Source organism: Chiloscyllium punctatum, chromosome 39 (assembly GCF_047496795.1).
Source record: "Chiloscyllium punctatum isolate Juve2018m chromosome 39, sChiPun1.3, whole genome shotgun sequence".
NCBI classification, from domain to species: domain Eukaryota; kingdom Metazoa; phylum Chordata; class Chondrichthyes; order Orectolobiformes; family Hemiscylliidae; genus Chiloscyllium; species Chiloscyllium punctatum.
The window spans coordinates 24,989,604-25,011,604 of record NC_092777.1 but is presented as its reverse complement, the minus strand read 5'-3'; the positions used below and the strand labels follow the sequence as shown (position 1 = coordinate 25,011,604).

The following is a 22,001-nucleotide window of genomic DNA, read 5'->3' as shown; positions in this document are numbered from 1 at the left end:
CACCTATACAACGTGTTCAAGAAGAACAGATACTCAAAACATACAGTTCGCAGATTCCTCAAGAACAAACCACGACAAGCAGACCAAACACAGCCAGAAACCCTAACCACCTTACCATACATCAAAGAAGTTTCAGAAATGACAGCCAGACTACTAAGACTTCTCGGAATCCCAGTACAACCCATGGACAAAACCAACATCATCTACAAAATTCCATGCAAGGACTGCCACAAACACTACGTTAGAAAGTTAGCCACCAGGATACACGAACACCAGCTAGCCACAAAAAGACACAACCCTCTCTCCCTCGTAGCCCTACACACGGATGAAAAAAACCACCAATTCAACTGGGACAACACATCTATTCTGGGATAGGCTAAGCAAAGACATGCCAGAGAATTCCTAGAGGCCTGGCACTCCAACCACAATGCCATAAACAAACACATTGATTTAGATACCATCTAACAACCCCTCAGAAAATGAACAGGAAATGACATCACCACAAACCCCAGGAACCCCATCCAGGACAAACATATAAATAGAAAGCAGGAGATAACAGCTTCCCTTCACTTGGAAGTCACCACTGATGTTGTTACCTAGCCAGGTAATGAAACGTCTGGATAGCAAACCTACAGCTCAGTGAGCAAACCTACACCCTAAATTAGTGTCATTATTTTGAAAAATTATTGGCAGACCAGACATGTCAGGAGGTATTTCCATTTTATTCCCACTTGATATTCCGATTTGGCATTTCAACCTTGATTCCTTATTTTGCCTCTCCTTTCTCAATTTTTCCTGTACTTCTCTACTCTTATCATAATCCTCATACTGACGTTTCAGCATCTCCCTCATGATCACACGCTCTGATCTCTCTTTGACGTGCATTATTCTCCCAGCTGGCCTATTTAGATGTATTCATCATTTCCTAAGCAGTCTTTCTCCATTTAGATATAAAAGTCTTCTATTTAGTCCCTGTATTAAGTTTCCAAATTGCCTCCTCTGCTTTTACGCATTTACGTCCCAAGTTCCTCCTATCGGCCCAATTTCATTTCCCAATTTTTAATTTAAACATCCTGACAGGCGCCTGAACTGTTCCTCATTTTGGGGGTCATCCTGACATAACCTATGCAAAGGGGTTCTGACACTCGACTTATCCGATGTCTGCCCACTTTTTTCTTTGAGTCTCAACTTCCTAACTTATCTCTATAGAGAGGAACCTCAATTACCTGAATATCAATTGTCCGAATAACAGATTATCCGAAGTGAACTCAAGGTCCTGATAGAAACATTACGTCAAAGAGCTGTTTCAACCCTGATCGCGCCTTTTGTTTACAGGCACAGTGATTCAAAAATGAACTCGGCTCACTGAAGTGCGGCTGAGAACAATCCTGGACAGTCCAGGTATCATCTCTAAATGATTGATCTCCAGCCCTCCCTCTCTCCTCCCACACTTTCCCTGGAATTCTACACAGGGAACCCTAAACCCCACTTCCCCAGATAATCTCTCCAACATTGTCCTGTGCAGGGCAGAGTGGGAACTTTAAAAAAGTGAGTATGTGTGCACGTGCGTCTGTGCTATTTGGAGACTTACCCCACAAAGGCAGCAGTAGTCTTACTGTTGGTGCACAGTCTGGCAGTCCTGGGGTGGGGCGTGGACGGGGCAGGGAGCAGAGCCTCACGTGCAGTGTGCTTTTGCCTAGTCTCCTGAACGGGGAGCAGACTTCACAGAAAACTCCGAGCCCCAGAGGAAATGAATTAACTGAATAACTATCCGAACGAAATAGTGCCCACCCATCTCATTCGGATAATCGAGGTTCTTCTGTATACTCGTTCAGTGTCTTTAGTCTCCATACCCACTTCAGGTCCTGACCTTCACGTAGGGTATTTCCGCACTTAACAACTGGTCCCAGGCAGGGTGACTGACACAGACACAGTAGTTATCCTTTATCTTATGGACTATGTTCCAGGGCCTCAAACCTCGCTATTAGACGACTCTAACCTCTGACTCCCAGGGAGACTCTAGCCTCCCTTTCAGAGAACCTTTGGTTCAGAGGACTCTAACCTCCACATTCCAGGGGGACTCTAACCTCCCTAGGATGAACCCATTGGCATACAGGTGCATAAGTTATCTCAGAAATTCCGTTGTTACAGGGTCCTAGGGGACAAGGGGTCGACTGAGTGATAGGTTAGTGACAGAGATCAAGGTAAATCTTACCTAGTGGGCCCATCTGTCTCACATTACTGTCAAGCAGGCGATCACTCACTCAGTCTGCCAGAAGCTCCATATATGTTGGAATCCCACTCAGTGCCAAACGTGAGGTTCCCTTCTTGAGATTCATACATGCTTGATGCAACTGCAATACGCCAACTTCTGAGAACAGCCACGGTTTATTTAAGTACAAGCTTTTGGAAGATCATGTAACACACTTTGCGATGCTTCTGGACTGTGTCAATGAGGTTCCCTGATCAAGGGGACCGTCCTCCCTTTATACAAGGTTTACATCACATTCAGTCATGCATGCAAGACACAATCCCCTGCCACTCCCCACAGTCACATGCCACCCATAAACAATGCAAGATTAGATAATTCCTTAAATTGTAGCATTTACAGAGTATGATTAGATTGTGACGTCATGCCTGCAAGACAGAAAAACACTCCAAGACACCCAATTTCTTACATGTCAGCAGAACAAATTAACCCTTTAACATCTCACTATGACAAGACAGAAAATTACATATAACTGACTGATGAAAGTGAAAAAGAAAATAATGTGTGTTTTGTTAATCAACTAACAGGTAAGGGTGAGCGGGTGGGAGAAGCTTTCTGCCGCAAGAGCACACTAGAACAAAGATATAAATAATGATGAATAAATTCTGAGGGGAGAAAAAAAAAACAAAGATCCTTGCAACTTTTCATAAAGTAGTAGATAAACAAATTATTTTTGAGGTTTGGGACTGTCAGGCAAAAAAAAAGCAAAAACAGCTGAGTTGCGGGTTAGTGAATGACAAATCAGTGTAACAATGGATTCAGAGGAGTACAGTAGAAATTAGAACCACAGCAAGTAATAATGGTTGAAAAGGCAAAGCTCAAAACTTTTTACCTGAATGTGAACAGCATTTGTTAGAAAGTACAATGTAAAATGACATAAACAGAAACAAATGAATGTGACTTAACAGTTATTACAAAGATGTGATTAAAGGGTGACCAAGACAAGAAACTCAACATTCAAGAGTTTTTGATGTTCTGGAAAAATAGGTCAAATGGAAAAGCAGGTGGCATAACTTTGTTAATAAATGACAAAGTTAGTGTGGCAGTGAATAGGGATATAGGTGGAACAGATAGGTGGAATCAGTTTGGATGGAAATAAGGAACAGCAAAGTAAATAAGTCACATGGGGGATTTGTCTACAGGTGCTCAACAAGTTGCCTCATTGTAAGACAAAATATAAATTGGGAAATAAGGTGAATAGAAAAGACAGTTGCCATTAGTGATTTTAATTTGCATATTGACTCAAAAATCACTGACACAGGAGATGAATTCAGATTGCAATACGATAGTTTTTTTTTTAAGAGCAGTACATTGCAGAACCTACCCAACAACAGGCTATTTTAGATCTAATAATGTGTAATGAGATAGGATTAAGAAGTGATTTTGTACTTAAGGATTTCTAAAGGTAGCAATCACAACATGGGAAAATTTCAAATTCAATTTGCAACTTATGTCACGCAGTATTCTCAACTTAAATAAAGACAATCGCAGGCATGAAAGAAAGAGTTGTCTAACGTGGGCTGAAAGGCCAACAGATGAGCAATGGGAGACATTCAAGCCGATTTTTTTTATTACTCAACAAAATGTTTTTCCCAGTCAAAAAGGATTTGATGAGAAGGATAAACAACTTTAGTTGAGACAGGCCATCAAGGAGAGCATTCAATCAGGAACCAACTATACAAAGCAGCAAGGATGATTGGATTGGGAAATTTTTAGGAACCAGCTGTCCAAAAAGCTAATAAAATGGGAGAAAATAGATTATGAAATTATTGTGGCACAAAGTAAAGATAAACAGCAAGAGCGTGTACAGGTGTACATAACTTAAGGGAACAGAGTCTTGGAAGAAATTCATCTCAGAAATTAATGACAGGGAACAGGAAAATGGCAAATAATTTAAACCGATATCTTGCATCAGTTTTCATTGTAAACAACACAAAGTATCCCAAGAGGAAAGGTCTTGTAATAGTCTCTACTAGGAGGGAATGATGACTGCAGATGCTGGAGATCAGAGCTTAAAAATGTGTTGCTGGAAAAGCGCAGGAGGTCAGGCAGCATCAAAGGAGCAGGAGAATTGACATTTCGGGCATAAGCCCTTCTTCAGGAATATGTAAGTTGCAAATTGAATTTGAAATTTTCCCGTGTTGTGATTGCTACCTTTAGAAATTCTTAAATACAAAATCACTTGTTAATCCTATCTCATTACACATTGCTCGAACCTGAAGAAGGGCTTATGCCTTCGATTCTCCTGCTCCTTTGATGCTGTGACCTGCTGCGCTTTTCCAGCAACACATTTTTAAGCTCTACTAGGAGGGACAACGTATTTGACTAACCAATGGAACTGAAGGCACAGAAGTTGCCAGGCTGTGATGACTGCATCCAAGAATTTTAAAGAGAATAACTGCAGAGATAGAGGAAATATTCACCAAAATATTCTAGCACTCACTGGGAGTTTTCCAGTAGGTTGGTAAGCCACTAATGTGATGCCCCTATTCAATTAAGTAGGGGAGGAGAGGCAGGAAACTTTTGGCCAGTAGTCTGGGTGCCTGTCAATGGGCAAACACTAGAGTTGTAGCAGAACATTAAGAAAAACATAATACAAGTAAACAACATTATTTCCCTTTCACAAAACAATGTTTGACAAAGCTGCTGGAGTTCTTTGAGGATATTATAAGCAGAGTTGATAAAAGGGAACATAGATGGAGTGCATTTGGATTTCTGGAATGTATTTGATAAGATGCTGCATTAAAAAAAGGTTTTAGCACAAGATAGGAGCTCCTGGTACTGGGGGGGGGGGGGGGGTAATGTATTAGGAGAAAGTGAGGACTGCAGATGCTGGAGATCAGAGCTGAAAATGTGTTGCTGGAAAAGTGCAGCAGGTCAGCCAGCATCCAAGGAGCAGGAGAATCGACGTTTTGGGCATGAGCCCTTCTTCAGAATTAGCTAATGTATTAGCATGGAATGACAATTGGTTAATAGACAGAAGAAAGAAAATTGGTACTCATGAGTCTATTTCGGGTTAGAAAGACAGAACCAGTATAGTATCACAAGAATCAATCTTGAGGTCTCAATTATTTAAAAATTATATTAAGAATTGGAAGGAGGGGGCAGAGTGTAACGTATTCAAATTTTCTAGCAATACGAAGTGATGGGGGGTGGAACGGAAGTTGTAATGTGAGGACATAATAAATCAGCAAGGGGAAATATTTTGAATGAGTCGGCAAAAACTTGGCGGATGGAGTTAAATATAGGACAATGCGAAGCCATGCACTTTGGTATCAAAAATAATAAGTCAAACTATTATTTAAAGGGAGAGAGACTCCAAACAAAAGCAGCAGCGAAATCTGGGTGTTTTGGTGCATTAAGCATTAAAAACTTAGCATGCAAGTCTAAACGTTATAGGGAAGGAAAATTCAAATTTGGCTTTTATTACTTGGTGGTTGGAGTTCAAAAATAATGAAGTGCTGTTGCAATTGTATTCAGTGTTGTTGAAGCCACCCCTGGAGTACTGCATCCAGATTTGGTCTTTGCATTTCAGAAAGGATTATGAAAGCATTATAAAAGGGCTTTTGTAGCACAATAGTGGAGACCCTACCTCCAAGTCAGCATACCTGGAATCAAGTCCCAACTGTGATAATACCGAAGCAGATTGATTAAAAAAATATTATGACTTGGTTTTAGTTTCCCTGGTGGTCTAGTCATCAGCATTCAATGCTTTTGTCACCATGACCTGGGTTCACTTCCCAGAGAATATGGGTTCATGCACTCTGTGCTAGTTTATCATTGTGCTATGCATGATTAGTGTCATGTTTATCACATTTGCCTCCCATGTGAAGTGTCACTAGCTCAAAACTAGACAGAAGCAGCAATGAGGTCTCATGTCAGGTCATGGTTTGCTGGTCCTGACTAAAACATGATGGCTATTGTGGCACAGTGGTAATGTTCTCACCTCTGTGAGAGGGTTGACTTAATAGAGGACAAACAGTTTAGACTTTTGTTCATTAGATTTTAGATGAATGAGGGGTGACCTTATTGAAATGTACAAAATTCTGAGGGGGCAGAACCTCAAACAAGGAAGCAAACTTGCAGAATAAGGAAACATTCATTTAAAAGAAGTTTCTTTACTCAGAACTAGTGGAATTGTGTACTCTGACCAATAAAAGAAAGTGTACCAAACACCTTCTTCACTGTCCTATCTACCTGCGACTCCACTTTCAAGGAGCTATGAACCTTTACTCCAAGGTCTCTTTGTTCAGCAATACTCCCCAGGACCTTACCATTAAATGTATAAGTCCTGCTAAGATTTGCTTTCCCAAAATGCAGCACCTCGTATTTATCTGAATTAAACTCCATCCGCCACTTCTCGGCCCTGTTATAATCTGAGGTAACCTTCTTCACTGTCCACTACACCTCCAAGTTTGGAGTACCTCTTATGCTCGCATTCAAATCATTTATGTAAATGACAAAAAAATAGAGGACCCAGCATCGATCCTTGTGCCACTCCACTGGTCACAGGCCTCCAGTCTGAAAAACACCACTCTGTCTTCTACCTTTGAGCCAGTTCTGTATCCAAATGGCTAGTTCTCCCTTTATTCAGAAATATCTAACCTTGCTAACCTGTCTCCGATGGGGAACCTTGTCTAACACCTTACTGAAGTCCACATAGATCACATCTAGCGCTCTGCCCTCATCAATCCTCTTAGTTACTTTGTTATTTCTTCAAAAAAACTCAATTAAGCTTGTGAGCCATGATTTCCCACTCACAAAGCCATGTTGACTATCCCTAATCAGTCCTTGCCTTTCCAAATACATGTACATCCTGTCCCTCAGGATTCCCTCCAACAACTTGCCCACCACCAACGTCAGGCTCACTGGTTTATAGTTCCCTGGCTTGTCCTTAGTACCCTTCTTAAAGAGTGGCACCATGTTAGTCAACCTCCAGTCTTCCGACACCTCACTTGTGACTATCGATGATACAAGTCTCTTAGCAAGAGGCCCAGCAATCACTTCTCTAGCTTCCCATAGAGTTCTAAGGTACACCTGGTCAGGTCCTGGGGATTTATCCACCTTTATGCGTTTCAAGACATCCAGCACTTCCTCCTCTGTAATATGGACATTTTGCAAGGTGTCACTATCCATTTCGCTACTTTCTATTTCTTTCATATCCTTTTCCACAGGAAATACTGATGCAAAATACTCGTTTAGTATCTCCCCAATTTTCTGCAGCTCCACACAAAGGCCACCTTGTAGATCTTTGAGGGGTCCTATTCTCTCCCTAGTTATCCTTTTGTCCCTAAATGTATTTGTAATTATTTCCCAAAGCTATCTCATGTTACATACGCTTCCTTCTTTTTCTTAACCAAACCCTCAATTTCTTTAGTCATCCAGCACTCCCTATACCTACCAGCCTTTCCTTTCACCCCAACAGGAATATACTTTCTCTGGATTCGCGTTCTCATTTCTGAAGGCTTCCCATTTTCCAGTCGTCCCTTTACCTGCGAACATCTGCCTCCAATCAGCTTTTGGAAGTTCTTGCCTAATAACGTCAAAATTGGCCTTTCTCCAATTTAGAACTTCAACTTTTAGAACTGGTTTATCCTTTTCCATCACTATTTTAAATCTAATAGAATTATGGTTGCTGGTCCCAAAGTGCTCCCCCACTGACAGCCGGTCACCTGCCCTTCCTTATTTCACAACAGTAGGTCACGTTTTGTACCTTCGAGTAGGTACATCCACATACTGAATCAGAAAATTGTCTTGTACACACTTAACAAATTCCTCTCCATCTAAACTTTTAACACTATGGCAGTACCAGTCTATGTTTGGAAAGTTAAAATCCCCTACCATAACCACCCTATTATTCTTACAGATAGCTGAGATCTCCTCTCAATTTTGTTTCTCAATTCCCCTGAGTATTAGGGGGTCTATAATACAATCCCAACAAGGTGATCATTCCTTTCTTATTTCTCAGTTCCACCCAAATAACTTCCCTGGATGTATTTCGAAGAATATCCTCCCTCAGCACAACTGTAATACCATCCCTTATCGAGAATGCCACTCCCCCTCCTCTCTTGCCTCCCTTTCTATCCTTCCTGTAGCAATTGTATCCTGGAACATTAAGCTGTCAGTCCTGCCCATCCTTGAGCCATGTTTCTGTAACTGCTATGATATCCCAGTCCCATGTTCCTAACCATGCCCTGAGTTCATCTGCCTTCCCTGTTAGGCCCCTTGCATTGAAATAAATGCAGTTTAATTTATTAGTCCTAGCTTGTCCCTGCCTGCCGACTGTTTAACTCACTTCTGTTCTCAACTGCACCAGTCTCAGGCTGATCTCTTTCCTCACTATTTCCCTGGATCCCACCTCCCCACCTTACTAGTTTAAATCCTCCAAAGCAGCTCTAGCAAATCTCCCTGCCAGTATATTAGTCCCCTTCCAATTTAGGTGCAAACTGTCCTTCTTGTACCAGTCACTTCTACCCCAAAAGAGTTCCAATGGTCCAAAAATGTGAATCCTTCTCCCATATACCAGCTCCTCAGCCATGCTCTATCCTCCTATTCCTGCCCTCACTAGCTCGTAACACCGGGAGTAATCCAGATATTACTACTCTCGAGAAACTCCTTTTTAAATTCCTGCCTAACTCTCTGTAATCTCCCTTCAGACTCTCAACCTTTTCCCTTCCTATATCGTTGGTTCATATGTGAACAATGACCTCTTGCTGGCCGTCTCTCCCTTGAGAACATTCTGCACCCGCTCTGAGACATCCTTGATCCTGGCACCAGGAAAGCAACATACTATCCTGATTTTTTGCTGCTAGCCACAGAAATGTCTGTCTGCACCTCAGACTAGAGTATCCCCTATCACAATTGACCTCTTGGAATCCGGCGTACCCTTCATTGCATTAGTGCTAGTCTCCATACCAGAAACTTGGCTGTTCGTGCTACGACCCCCGGAGAATCTATTACCCCCTACATTTCCAAAACAGCATACTTGCTTGAAATGGGAATAGCTACAGAAGACTCCTGCACTAGCTGCCTACCTCTCTTACCTTTTCTGGGAGTTAACCCATCTATGTGACTGTATTTGAGAACCCCCCCCCCACCACCCCTTCCTATAACTGCCATCCATCACATACTGTTGCAAATTCCTCATTGCTTCTAACTGTCTCTCTAACCAATCCATTCGATCTGATAAGATTCGCAACCAACAGCATTTATTGCAGATATAATCCACAGTAACCCTTAAACTCTCTTTAAACTCCCACATCTGACAAGAAGCACACATCACTCTACTAAAGGTTATTTTTGCACCTTCACAATCTACAGACCCAGAAAATAACACCATCTTATACCTCTACAAATCACTGCCCCAGGTTAAATTAATAGTTATGGCTTACATTTTAAGTTTAATCAAGAGACATACCTCCAAAAACATATAATCAAGAACGAACCCACTCTACTCACTACTGCAGACTTTCTGTAGGTCCCACTTAAAAACACCTGATGAACCACCACAACCACCTGATGAAGGAGCAGCGCTCCGAATGCTGGTGCTTCCGATTAAACCCATTGGACTATAACCTGGTGTTGTGAGATTTTCAACTTTTTACACCCCAGTATCTCCAAATCACCACTGAAAAACAATACACTTATCTGCTTCTGTGCTGTGAACTTCGCCCAACCAGTTCCTCCAAGGTCAATTGCGAATTTCACTGTCCGTTAATTTTCCCAGACGCACTCAGATGTCCAGCGATACATGAATTCAAACAGCAAAGGCAGTAACTGTGCAGGTTCACTCTCTCTCCTGCACTGACCTCACCATGTGCTTCATTTGTCTGTTCTTCTTTTTAAAACTGCTGTTGTTTTGACTTTTTTCCCCAAAGTTCCAAAACAATTCAACAGCATATAAAACAGTAAATGCTGCTCCTGGTATTCAAGGATATCACCTCCAACACCTAAAATACCTCAAAAAAGGAGCAGCTGTTACAGCCAGAAATTTTTCCCGTCTTGGATTACTCAGAATCCTGTAAGAATTTAACTGTTTTGCAGGGATTGTTCCCTCCTAGACACCCTAGACTAATCCACAACCACCACCACCATCCCTCCTCTTCACGGCATCTTCCCACATAACTCCTGAAGATGCAAAACCTGCCTCTTCACCTCGTCCCTGTTCACCATCCAAGGTTCTAATCTCTTTCCAGATCATCGAGTCAGAGAGATGAACAGCAAAATAGACCTTTCAGTCCAATGTGTCCATGCCGACCAGATATTCCAACCAATCCAGTCCCACCTGCCACCACCCGGTCCATATCCCTCCAAACCCTTCCTATTCATATACCCATCCAGATGCCTTTTAAATGTTGCAATTGTACTAGTTTCCACCACTTCCTCTGGCAACTCATTTCATACTTGCATGCAATTCTGGTGCCCTTCCTATCGGAAAGATGTTGCGAAATTTGAAAGGGTTCAGAAAACATTTACAAGGATGTTGCCAGGGTTGGAGGATTTGAGCTATAGGGAGAGATTGAATAGGCTAGGACTGTTTTCCCTGGCGCGTTGGAGGCTGAGGGGTGACCTTATAGAGGTTTATAAAGTCATGAGGGACATGGATAGGATAAGCAGACAGTCTTTTCCCTGGGGTGGGGAGTCCAGAACAAGACAGCATAGGTTCAGGGTGAAGCAGCATTTCACTTGTACCTCCTCCAATCTTGTATACTGTATTCACTGCCCTCAGTGTGGTCTGCTCTACATTGGAGAAACCAAGTGCAGACTGCGTGACCACTTTGCAGGACACTTCCGGCCTCTGCGCAAGCAGGATCCCAACCTTGCTGTAGCCAGTCATTTTGACAAAGCGTCTTGCTTGCATGCCCATGTCTGTCCTCTGCATGGTACATAGTTCCAGCGAATCACAGCACAAACTGGAGGATCATCTCATCTTCAGACTCTACACGTTACAGCCTTCGGGATTTAACATTGAGTTCAACGCCTTTAAATTGTGAGCATTTCCTCCATTTCTTTAGCTTGTTATCATGCTCTCCCCTTCCCTCATCCACATTCTATCCTTTCAAGTCTGGCAGGAGACACAGCATTGTTATGCTATTCTCACATTCCAAACACTTAAGCTGAACTATCAACATCTTTTCTTCACTGGCACCCTACACCACTAACCCCAGCAACCCCCTCCGGCCCCCAACTACAGCATAAATGCTATCCCTATCTCTATACTTGAAACATTAGCTTGCTCTCTCTCCATGGATATTGTCGAATCTGCTGCAATCTCCAGCATTTGTCGTCTTTTATTTATGCCTAATTCTGAAGTGGTCATCAGGATATGATTTGCTTATTTCCTGGCTGAGAGGTTTCATATTTTACTGCCATCTATTTATTTCCACAATGGAGTAGGCTCATGTCCTGATCCTGGATCTATGTTGGCAACTTGAACAGAAAATAAAATGGTTGTTGCATGGCTGGAGTACCTGGTAAACTCCTTGAAACTGGGGGTTAGGACCTACATACTGTCTTCCGCCACATGGGAGGATTGCTAATGTTTGAGGTGTTTTTACTTGTGTTAATAAGAATCATTTAATTGAAGCTTTCTTTCATTCAATTATAAGTGGCTGTTCACTAAAAGGACCATGACTGTAAAACAGACATACATGACATTTGGAGTAAACAGTAACAGCATGTAGCAGCGCTTCTGCATGATCATCTACCTTTGCAATGACTGAGTCTGAGTAACAGAATAATTTCTGGTCAAACAAGTTCAACCTATTCCAAACAACCACTGTTTCCTTTGGGTAGATTCCTTATCCAGGGCCTTCCTGGAGTACTGGATACCAGGACAAGGAAGTAGTTGCTCTCCATCCCCACACACATGCCCAGATTCCCCTTAGAAGCACTTTCATTGTCACCTTTCCTGAGAGGGATTCTCAACAAGTGCAAGTGCAGCTCATTCATATTCCGCAGGAGTGCATGAGAACCAAATTGCATGAAGCATCATACAATTCGTCGATGCACAGTCAGATCTCGAAGGAGCCAATCCAGGTCTTGCAGCCAAAATTAGGGGACTTGTCCTCCATTGCCTCCTCTTTCTCCTTCATTGCGGGCACCTAGTGTTTTTTTTTACATTTGTCTGTTGCAGAATAATCCAGGAGGGCAGTGTCTGTATTGTTGGGTGGCCATAACCCCTGCCAGAGTTGCCTATCCCACTGCAGCCATCATGGTAGTTCATTGCTGCAGACAAGAGAAAGGAGGATTTCAGAGTCTGGCTCAGGGAAAACACGACAAGAGTGAATGGCCTTCAACTCCATGCTTAGCTCTTAAACAACTCAAATTTACTCATGTATCCGATGCTGGTGAACGAGCTTGGCCCGGATTACTCTGCTCAGAGCCACGGAGTCTCACTTCGTCACATTCAACTTTCAGCTGCCACCACCAGTGGAGACTATTAGTAGCTCATGAGTACTCTCAATGTTCTAGTCGAGTAGAGCTGCAAATTCTGGTTGGATGTACTCCTGGAGGTTTGTGGAAGTGATATTCTATGCCACAGATCACAATCTCAGGTCATATTGTTTTTACAAGAGTTACTAAGTTTTTTCATAAAGGTGGGGTATCTTCACTTGTGCTTTTGCCCAAGTAGTTCTTGTGAGAAATCAAAGAAAGGCCACCTGAGAGCAATGAACAGGGCAAACCGTTCTCATCATCATCATTTCCCCTGTCCCAAAACGTATATGCTCTTTCCCACCCCAGTCCTTGAGATTACCATCACCACCCAGGAGCATCCCATCAACCCTAGGCCTGTAGTATGTTGGGAGGTATTTTAATCCAGCAGCTATAGTACCTGAGAAACCAGACTTTCTCTCAGCTATAAATGCAAACATTGAATCCCTCAGATAGATAATTCTGCCACTAAGCAGTGAGACTGCAAAAGATAAATAGGCCTCTTTTCTCACCCAATGTTGAACAGTCTTAAATGCAAACTCAGCAGATCTGCACCACTGAAGGCTATCTATAGCTTGTAATTTATTGTAGTTTCAACAAATGGTTTCTATCTATTGCAAAATAATCTCTTTGGGACTGTCTGTAAGTGTTCATTTGTACAAGTTCGACTTTGTTTAATGCAGAACCACAATCTATGCAAATTCAAAAATTCTACAGAGAATATTTTACACCATCTTTATCAGAATTTCATCAAATTGTTCCTTTGCATCAAGTACTCCAAAAGTCAATACAATAACCCAGGTTCAAAATTATCTAGTATACGAGGAAACCTGTGATTTGAAACACTGCATTAAGTGCAAATTATGGCATTGTACACTGAATTATATTTAAGCTTGATCACCTAGGTTAAAAAGACGTATTGCTCAATGGGAAGGGGAAGCAGTCTTATAACTAGTGCTATAATCATCATGATACCAATTATATGGACTGAAACTCTGACTTTACAGATGTTAAGGTTAAGACAATATACAAAATTTTACAAACTTGTCTTCAGTAAAAAGTCATATACACCACTTAAGTCTGAGAAAACAATTGTTAGAATGTACAGTCAACATGGAACTTTATTTCCCTTCCTAAAAGCTCTCAATTGTCCCAACAAAACAGATTAAAGCAGGCAGAATGGAAGTGCAAAAATGAACACACTATTCTTTCTTTGATGTTCATTTATTTGAATACTAACTTGCATTTACATTGTGTTTTAAATCCAAAAAAAACCGAATGGGTGTCCAAATATCAAGTGGAAAGATATCAAATTGGAGAAAGGAAACACTGCACAAGCTAGAAATTGACAAAGAGAGTGGACGAAGTTTGGATGGCAGGAGAAGGCCATACAGAATCAGAAATGGATCCACAAAAGATTGGACTACAATTGTAAAATCGAGAAGCACTTGGAATGGGGAAACAACATAGGGTAGCAACAACAGTAAAGACGGCAAAGCTGCATAAACGGAGATGCTCAGCACAGAGAAAGGAAAGTAATTGGGACTGCAAACAGTTTATTAAACTCTAGACAGTAGCAGAATGGGAAAAAGAATAAATATCAAGGAGATATTTAATTAGAGCAAGCTATGACGTAAAGTCTGGATGCTTGTAAGCAGTCTGACTGCAAAAACATCAGGGCTAGGCCCTCTGATGATGAAATATTAGAGTTGGGAATCAGTCAGCATACACGGGGAAAATGAACGCCACAGGTCCAGAAAGTTCAATGTCCGGAGAGTCATTTCTGTTGCATGGACTGATCTTGTATGCAGAAATTCAAATGCAGATGACTCCAAGATAATCACGCAAGTAACTGAAATTTCCAACTGGCAATTCCCTGGCATCCACTTTGGAAAAATCCCCTCAACTCACAGCTTTTTGAACGTTCCAGCTCTCTTGAGCTTAATAATCAAGAAAGGAAAGTTAGAGGTTAAGTACTTACCGTAACACCTAAGAAACTATTAAACTGAACCCCTCCCTCTAACTGCATTTCCCCAACTGCAAAAATATTGCTCCTCTACTACTATTACCCTTTTGTCTTTTACTCAAGTACATTCACCATCTGTTCCACTCGGTCCTTATCTCCCTTAGTTAACAGCATAATAACTATCATTTTCCAGCCTCTTCAATTCCAAAGAAGAGTCACTGGACATGAAATGTTAAGTGTTTCTCTGCAAATACTGCCAGATGTACTAGGTTTCTCCAGCACTTCTAGCTTTATTTCAGATTTCCAGTATATGCAGATTTTGGTTTTAAAGGAAGACAAACCATACAAAATATTAAATCCAAGTGCCTGTTTCTGTTATGCAAAGCAACAGGAGAGGCACAGTAACATTCTTGCCAAGTCTAATCTGCATTAAAGTGTTAGAAGGCTAGTGGAAAGAACAACAGTAACACAGAAATTACAAAATGAAGCTGGGGATCAAGAAACTATTTAATTAGACAGTAGGATAATGGATTGGGGATTGGAAAGATAGAAAGTTGAGAGAGCTCTAGTATTAAGCAAAAGGACAAATTAATAATCTTGTAAAAGGGCCTTGTCAGTATTTCCTACAGTATGACAGATTATTCCATTCAATCTAGGGAATTCAAGGATTCAAAGTGTGAGCGATTATGAAGATTTGAGGAGGAGAAGTTGGTGATGGTAGACTAGAAAAGTACATCAAGAGGTTTGTTGTTAGAGAGGCAACGGTTAGTATTAAGGGAATTAATGCACGGTTTTCAAAATCATACATTCCTTTCAGACAAAGAAAGTTATGGCTAACAAGGGAATTTAACAGTAGTATTGCAAAGGAAAAAGCTTAAAACTCCCCACAATGTGTAATCCTGAAGACTCAAAGTTTTAGGATTTAGCAAAGGAGAACCAATAAATTGATAAAGTGAATTGAATATGAATGTAAAATAGCAAGAAAGAAAATGATTCCAAAAATTTCTCCAGGCATGCAAAATATAAGAGATTAGTAAGGCAAATGTGGGTTCAATTCAGGCAAGGACTGGAAGATTTATAAGAAAGAGAAAAATGGCAGAGAAGCCAAATTATTACTGTTTCTGTTTTCAGAGGAAGGTAATTATTTCACGGAGACTTATTAAAATCCATAGAAATGAATATCAGTAATAAAGTTGCATTGGAGAAATTAAGGCCAGCTGTTTGAGACTGAGATGCGGAGGAACACACTCACTCAGGTGATCAATCTGTGCAAGTCCCTATCCCAGAGGGTTGTGAAGCTCAATCATTAAATTTAAGACTGAAATTATCATAGATTTGGAGCTACCAATAATATCAAGGGACATTGGGAGAGCAACTGAATGTGACATTGAAGTCAATGATCAGCCATGATTGAGAATATTGGAGCAGATCAAAGACCCTGTTTCATATACATAGAGATAGAGAGCGAGAGCGAGAGTGAGAAAAAGAGAGAGAGAGAGACACACACACACAGAGGGGTGTGTGTGTGTGTGTGTGTGTGTGTGTGTGTGTGTGTGTGTGTGTGTGTGTGTGTGTGTGTGTGTGTGTGTGTTGGGTGGGCAAGTGGTCAGTGGGAGGGAAAGGGGGGAGGGCAAGAGGGGTAACAAAACCAACAATAATATACAAGTTAATTAATAAACAAAGACAAACAGTGCTGAACATGCTGCATAGGCTAATGGAAAATGCAGGCACAAATTTAAACCCACAAACTAGTTAAAGGACTAAAAGACACAGGGAAACAGCTTTGTGGCAGGAAAATGATAAGAGCACAGAAGACTCATATGATTGAATGAGGTGAATTAAGTTTTGCTGCTCCTATATTCTTGTCCGATTTAAATGATTTGTTTCATTAGCAGAAGTCAATTGTGGGCACAGAAGTAGTACAAAACTATAAACTAAAATGGGTCAGCTAACATTTTTGGAAGAAACAGGTAATACTTTGAATGAAGGTGCAACAAAAAGCAAGAATTAGGATACAAGCAGGGGAATTTTGGTTGAGTTGAAACTTATGGATAGTGCAAGGCTATACAGGGCAGCCTCAATTATCCAAACAACACGAACAGGGAGTAATTTGCTCGGATAATCGAAAGTTTGGATAATCGAGTTCACCCAAGCATCGAGACCATGAGATCTTGTTCAGATAATCCAAAATTCAGATCATCGACGATTGGATGATTAATGTACAGAGCAACTTCGATTAAGAAAGTTATGAAACAAATCAAATCTGGATAGCGCAAAAAAGCACTGTTGAGGACTTGTAGTTGAGCTAAGACAAAGGTAAGTGATGTTCCAGAGGTGGAAGTATTCGTCTCTCCACGTGCTGTTTAACCTTCTCCATCTATTCAATGTTTTCAATTTTAGATTTTCAATATTTGCAACTACAGTTTTAAGACAAGCTTAAGAGACAAGATAAAATGGGCTCAGTGCAATGCCCTCCATAAGGGCATTGTCGGTCAAATTACAGCACATGGATTGTAGTGGTTCCAGAAAAGAGCACACCACCACCTTCTCAAGGGCAACTAAGGACTGGCAATAAATGCTGGTCAGCTAGTGATGCCAAAATCTCATGAGTGAAATTTTAAAAAAAGTTATTCCATACATTAGAAAGATTACTTGCCTGTAACTTTAATGAATTGAGATTTATAAAATCACAATCAAGTATGGCAAGGTTAATAAGGTTATAAAGAACTGCATTACTGGAGTCAGCCATTTTGTTAGGTAATGATGAAAGCTAAGATTTTTTTTTCCTGAAGTATATATTTCAGTTTGATGCATAAAAATGGGATGTCATGTTAATCTGCATCCAATACTCTACAATGTTTGCATCACTCATGACCTAGCTTTTTCTACACAGGCGACAGGATGTGGTTAGCTTCATGGGGTCTTCTTGTTACCAAGAAAATACTTCTTTTGAGTTCGAGGAAAGGCACATGAAACAGTGATTATGCTGATTTTCTAGGCAAAATACATTCAGCAAATGTACACTGGGAGTAAAAAAAAAGTGACTAAGATTAATTTAACTTACTTTTTAACTAATCCAATTCGATCAGTGGGTAGATCAATAAATTAGAAAAGTTAGTACTGTATTTCCTAAATGTTGTACTCTCTTTCATTACCAAATAATTGTAAGAAACCACAACGTTTTAAAACAAAAAGTCATTCACAGGATGTGGGACTCATTGGCAAAGCATGTATTTTTGCCTATTTTTAACTTGCCCTCAAAAGGATCACAAAGTCACCTTCTGAATCTACTGAAGGTCATTTAGTGAAGGTACACTCACTGTTAAGACTTCCAGGAATTTGCGCCAGTGACATTGCAGAAATGAACATATATTTCTAAGACAGAATACTGGTTGATTCTGAAGGTGTAATTATAATGCTTTGATTTCCCATTTGCTTGCTACTTAGGTTATAGATGTAGTGGATTCTAGCAGTGCTGTTGAGGATCCCCTGATGAATTGGTGCAATGCATTTTTAAAGGCATTCATGGTGCATTGGCTAGCAATGGAGGGAGCGAAACTTTCAGACAATGAATGGATTGCCAAACAAGTGGGGTTGCTTTTAAGTGGATGTTGTGAAGCTTCTTGTGATGTTGCAAGTTACACCTATCCAGGCAAGCAAGGATTATTCAACTCTGGAATTATCCTTCAAAGAGAGAAAGGCTCTATAGAGTGTGGAAGAGAAGAGTCATCAATCACAGGCTAACAAATCTCTGCTGTGTTCTTGAAACTATCATAGGTCTGTGGTTGGTTCTGTTAAGTTTCTTGTCAATAGTGATCCGGCATGGTATTTTGGTATGATGCCCATGTACCAACCACTGGGAGCTTGTGGTTGGGTAAGTGCTGCCATCATCTTTCTTCTTTTGGTAGTTTAAGTGGAGGATAGACCATGAATAAGTTTCAGCAAATGAGAAATAGACAGCAAGGTAAAGTTCACTATGTAACAGAAACAAAATAACCTTGCCATGTTAACTATTACTAACACAAGTTAAAAATATGTACGCCTCCATCAATAAATTGTGCTAAAGGTCAGCTGATTTTCCATCCAGAGACTGAGAGACATCAGACTGGGCACAGTCAGCACAGCTCAAAGATTCACACATTCAGAACACATTACGCAGCACCAAAAATATTAATTCTGGGTGACTGTGTAGAGTTTTGAAAATTGCAATATGCAATTTATCTACTTAAGGTTACATCACTAATGTAACCAACAAAGGCAGTCTGGAATAAAAATAAAATAATCCATGCCTTAATAGTGCACACAATTCAGATCCTGAATGCTCCTTATTGAATATTTTCAATTTCTTCCAAAGAACTTCACAATGGCAAAGATGAAGAAAGTATCAGGCATACAACTTTTAGATGGTCATTGTTTATGCTGGGAGCAAAGCAACTTACGCTGGAAATTTAGCAGGGAATATGTTGAGGTTGTAATGGTTATTAAACAGAAAGGCATTTTAGTTCAGGGTTAACAAGAGGAAGGCCTACATTTTGTACACACAAACTAGATTGGTTGGATAATTAATTCTGCTCAATGATCAAATCTGATCATTACTTGTAAGTTTATCTTTCAAAGGAATGCAACCCCGTTGTCTTTGATCAGCAGAAAAGAATATCTACATTCAATCTATTACTTACGGATAAGCATTTACAGCCATCATATGAATTCCTATGCTGGCAAAAGTGATTGTATTTCAAAAGGCACAAAGGTATTAGATTTTACAACAATAAGATAATAAAGGAAAAGGCCTGACCTCTCCTTTGGGGATGGCAAATTGGAAGATATTCTTGAAACTCTTACACCTGAGAAAAACCTAGAACTGAACAAGATTTGCACTTACTTATCCCACGCCCAAAGCAAAATATAATGTACCGAATGTTCCAAGGAATGGCAATCACACATGGACTATCACTCTACTCCTTTATATTTAGTCTCCCCCGGAATTCTGCGTTTCTGGCCTTAACTTCTAATTCGGATCTAGAAAACCATGGAGCACAACGGCTCTGTGAGTCTTCCAAAGAAGTGAAGGATTAGCTCTGGAAGCCAAACCGTGCACCTTTATTTTTAAACAACAGTAACTGCCTTATTCAGGGAGTGAGAGATCCCATTTGCATGTTACAAGTTACAAAGAAAATTTAATTTGTGTGGTTATGTGTATGAAGGAGTAGGATAGATCAGGTGTGGGGGTTAGTCACGTGTGGGGAGATAATAGAAAGGTTAGAGCAAAAACGGTCCTCAGTTAGTCACAATAATCCAGGAGATTAGAACATAAGAAACAGAAGCAGCCAAAGGTCTATTGAGCCCTCAAGCCTGCTCCACCATTCAACAAGACAAGGCCTATCCACTCCAGGCAACATATGTGCCAGCTCATGTCTTACAATCCCCTGATGTTTCATTAATGATATCTAGATTCGATTGCTTATGGTGTGAAAACAGGCCCTTTGGCCCAACAGGTCCACACTGACCCTCTGAAGAGCAACCCATCCAGAGCCATTCCCCTACATTTACCCCTTCACCTAACACTACGGGCAATTTAGTGTGGCCAATTGACCTAATCTGCAGAGTTTTGGACTGTGGGAGGAAACCGGAGCACCTGGAGGAAACCCACACAGACACAGGGAGAATGTGCAACCTCCACACAGACAGTTCCCTGAGGTGGGAATTGAACCCAGGTCTCTGGCACTGTAAGGCAGCAGTGCTAACCACTTTCTCTTTAAATACTTTCAGTGATTTAAGAAATTAAAATTTACTCAAAAAAACTTATTAACTACTCACACAATTAAGTCTGAATCTTCCAAAGTTTCTAAACCTAACTTAGAAATGTGGATCATTTTGGAGGAGTCTATATGCAAAGCAATTGCACATTGGAAGTTTAAACTTCTGGGCTGTTAATGTACAGTGCGCCACAACCTCTGATGAGTCCTGTAGCACATATGTTGGAGTATGTCCAATCTTCAACTATGTGAAGACCAGACGATCTGGGCCAAATAATTGTTTTCTGATGTATTAAGTAACAAACAAACAAACAAAAAAAGAGAAGAAGTGACCAATACTGTATGCAATTGGTAACCAAATGTAACTTTGATTATGTAGAACATGACAAACAAAAAATTCAAAATACAAATATTTGACTGAAAAGCAAAGTACTGCAAATACTGGAGATCTGAAACAAAAACAAAGTGCTGCAAAAACTCAGCAGCACGTGTGAGAGTAACTCACCTCCAAACTCCCTAAAGCCTATCCACCACGTACAAGGTACAAGTCAGGAAGTGTGATGGAATATGCTGCCTGGATCAGTGCATCTCCAACAACATTCAAGGGTGACACCATCCAAGGACAAAACAACCTGCTTGATTGGCATCGCATCCACAAACATGCAATCACTCCACCATCAATGCTCAGGAGAAACAGTGTGTACTATTGACAAGATGCACTGCAGAAATTTGACAAAGAAATTACACAGCTCCTTCCAACCCATAACCAATTCCATCTAGAACGATGAGGGCAGCAGGTATGTGGGAACATCATCACCTGCAAGCTCCCCTCCAAACCACTCACCATCCTGACTTGGAAGCATATCTTGGCTCCTCCAGTGTCACTGCCTGAAATTCCTTCCCTAATGGCATCATGGGTCAAACGACAGCATGTTGATTTTAGTGGTTCAAGGCAGCAGCATGCCATCACCTTCTGAAGGACAACTAGGGATGAGCAATAAATGCTGGCCCAGCCAGCAACACCCACATCCTACGAATTAAAAAACGGAATTCAATGTGACTTCTGAATTCAAGTGCTGAAAAACAAATCACTTTGATTATTTATCAGCATTGTGAGTCCAAAGGCTGTCTATCTCGTCAACTATGCCAAAACAAATTTGAGAAAAAGAGACTTAGAGCTGGAGTTAGCAAGATTACTACCTTATGGGAGTCTACAGTTACGAAAGTCGGAGGAGTTGTAGACAGTGAGGAAGGATGTGGCAGGTTACAGCGGGATATAGAGAAGCTGCAGAGCTGGGCAGAAAGGTGGCAAATGGAGTTCAATGTAGCTAAGTGTGAGGTGATTCACTTTGGTAAGAGTAATAAAAAGATGGGGTACTGGGCTAATGGTCGGATACTTGGTAGTGTGGAAGAGCAGAGGGATCTTGGTGTCCATGTACACAGATCTCTGAAAGTTGCCACCCAGGTAAATAGTGCAGTGAAGAAGGCATATGGCGTACTGGCTTTTATTGGTAGAGGAATTGAGTTCCGGAGTCCTGAGGTCATGCTGCAGTTGTATAAGACTCTGGTGCGGCCG

At 40.9% G+C, this 22,001-nt stretch overlaps 1 protein-coding gene and 1 pseudogene across 1 annotated transcript in view; both read right to left on the bottom strand.

The window, feature by feature from the left end:
- foxk2b (forkhead box K2b) overlaps positions 1 to 22,001 on the bottom strand; it is a 129,054-nt gene that overhangs the window by 94,697 nt on the left and 12,356 nt on the right. The gene's annotated exons all lie outside the window — the stretch shown is intronic.
- Positions 11,863 to 12,764, bottom strand: LOC140463769 (ufm1-specific protease 1-like; annotated as a pseudogene).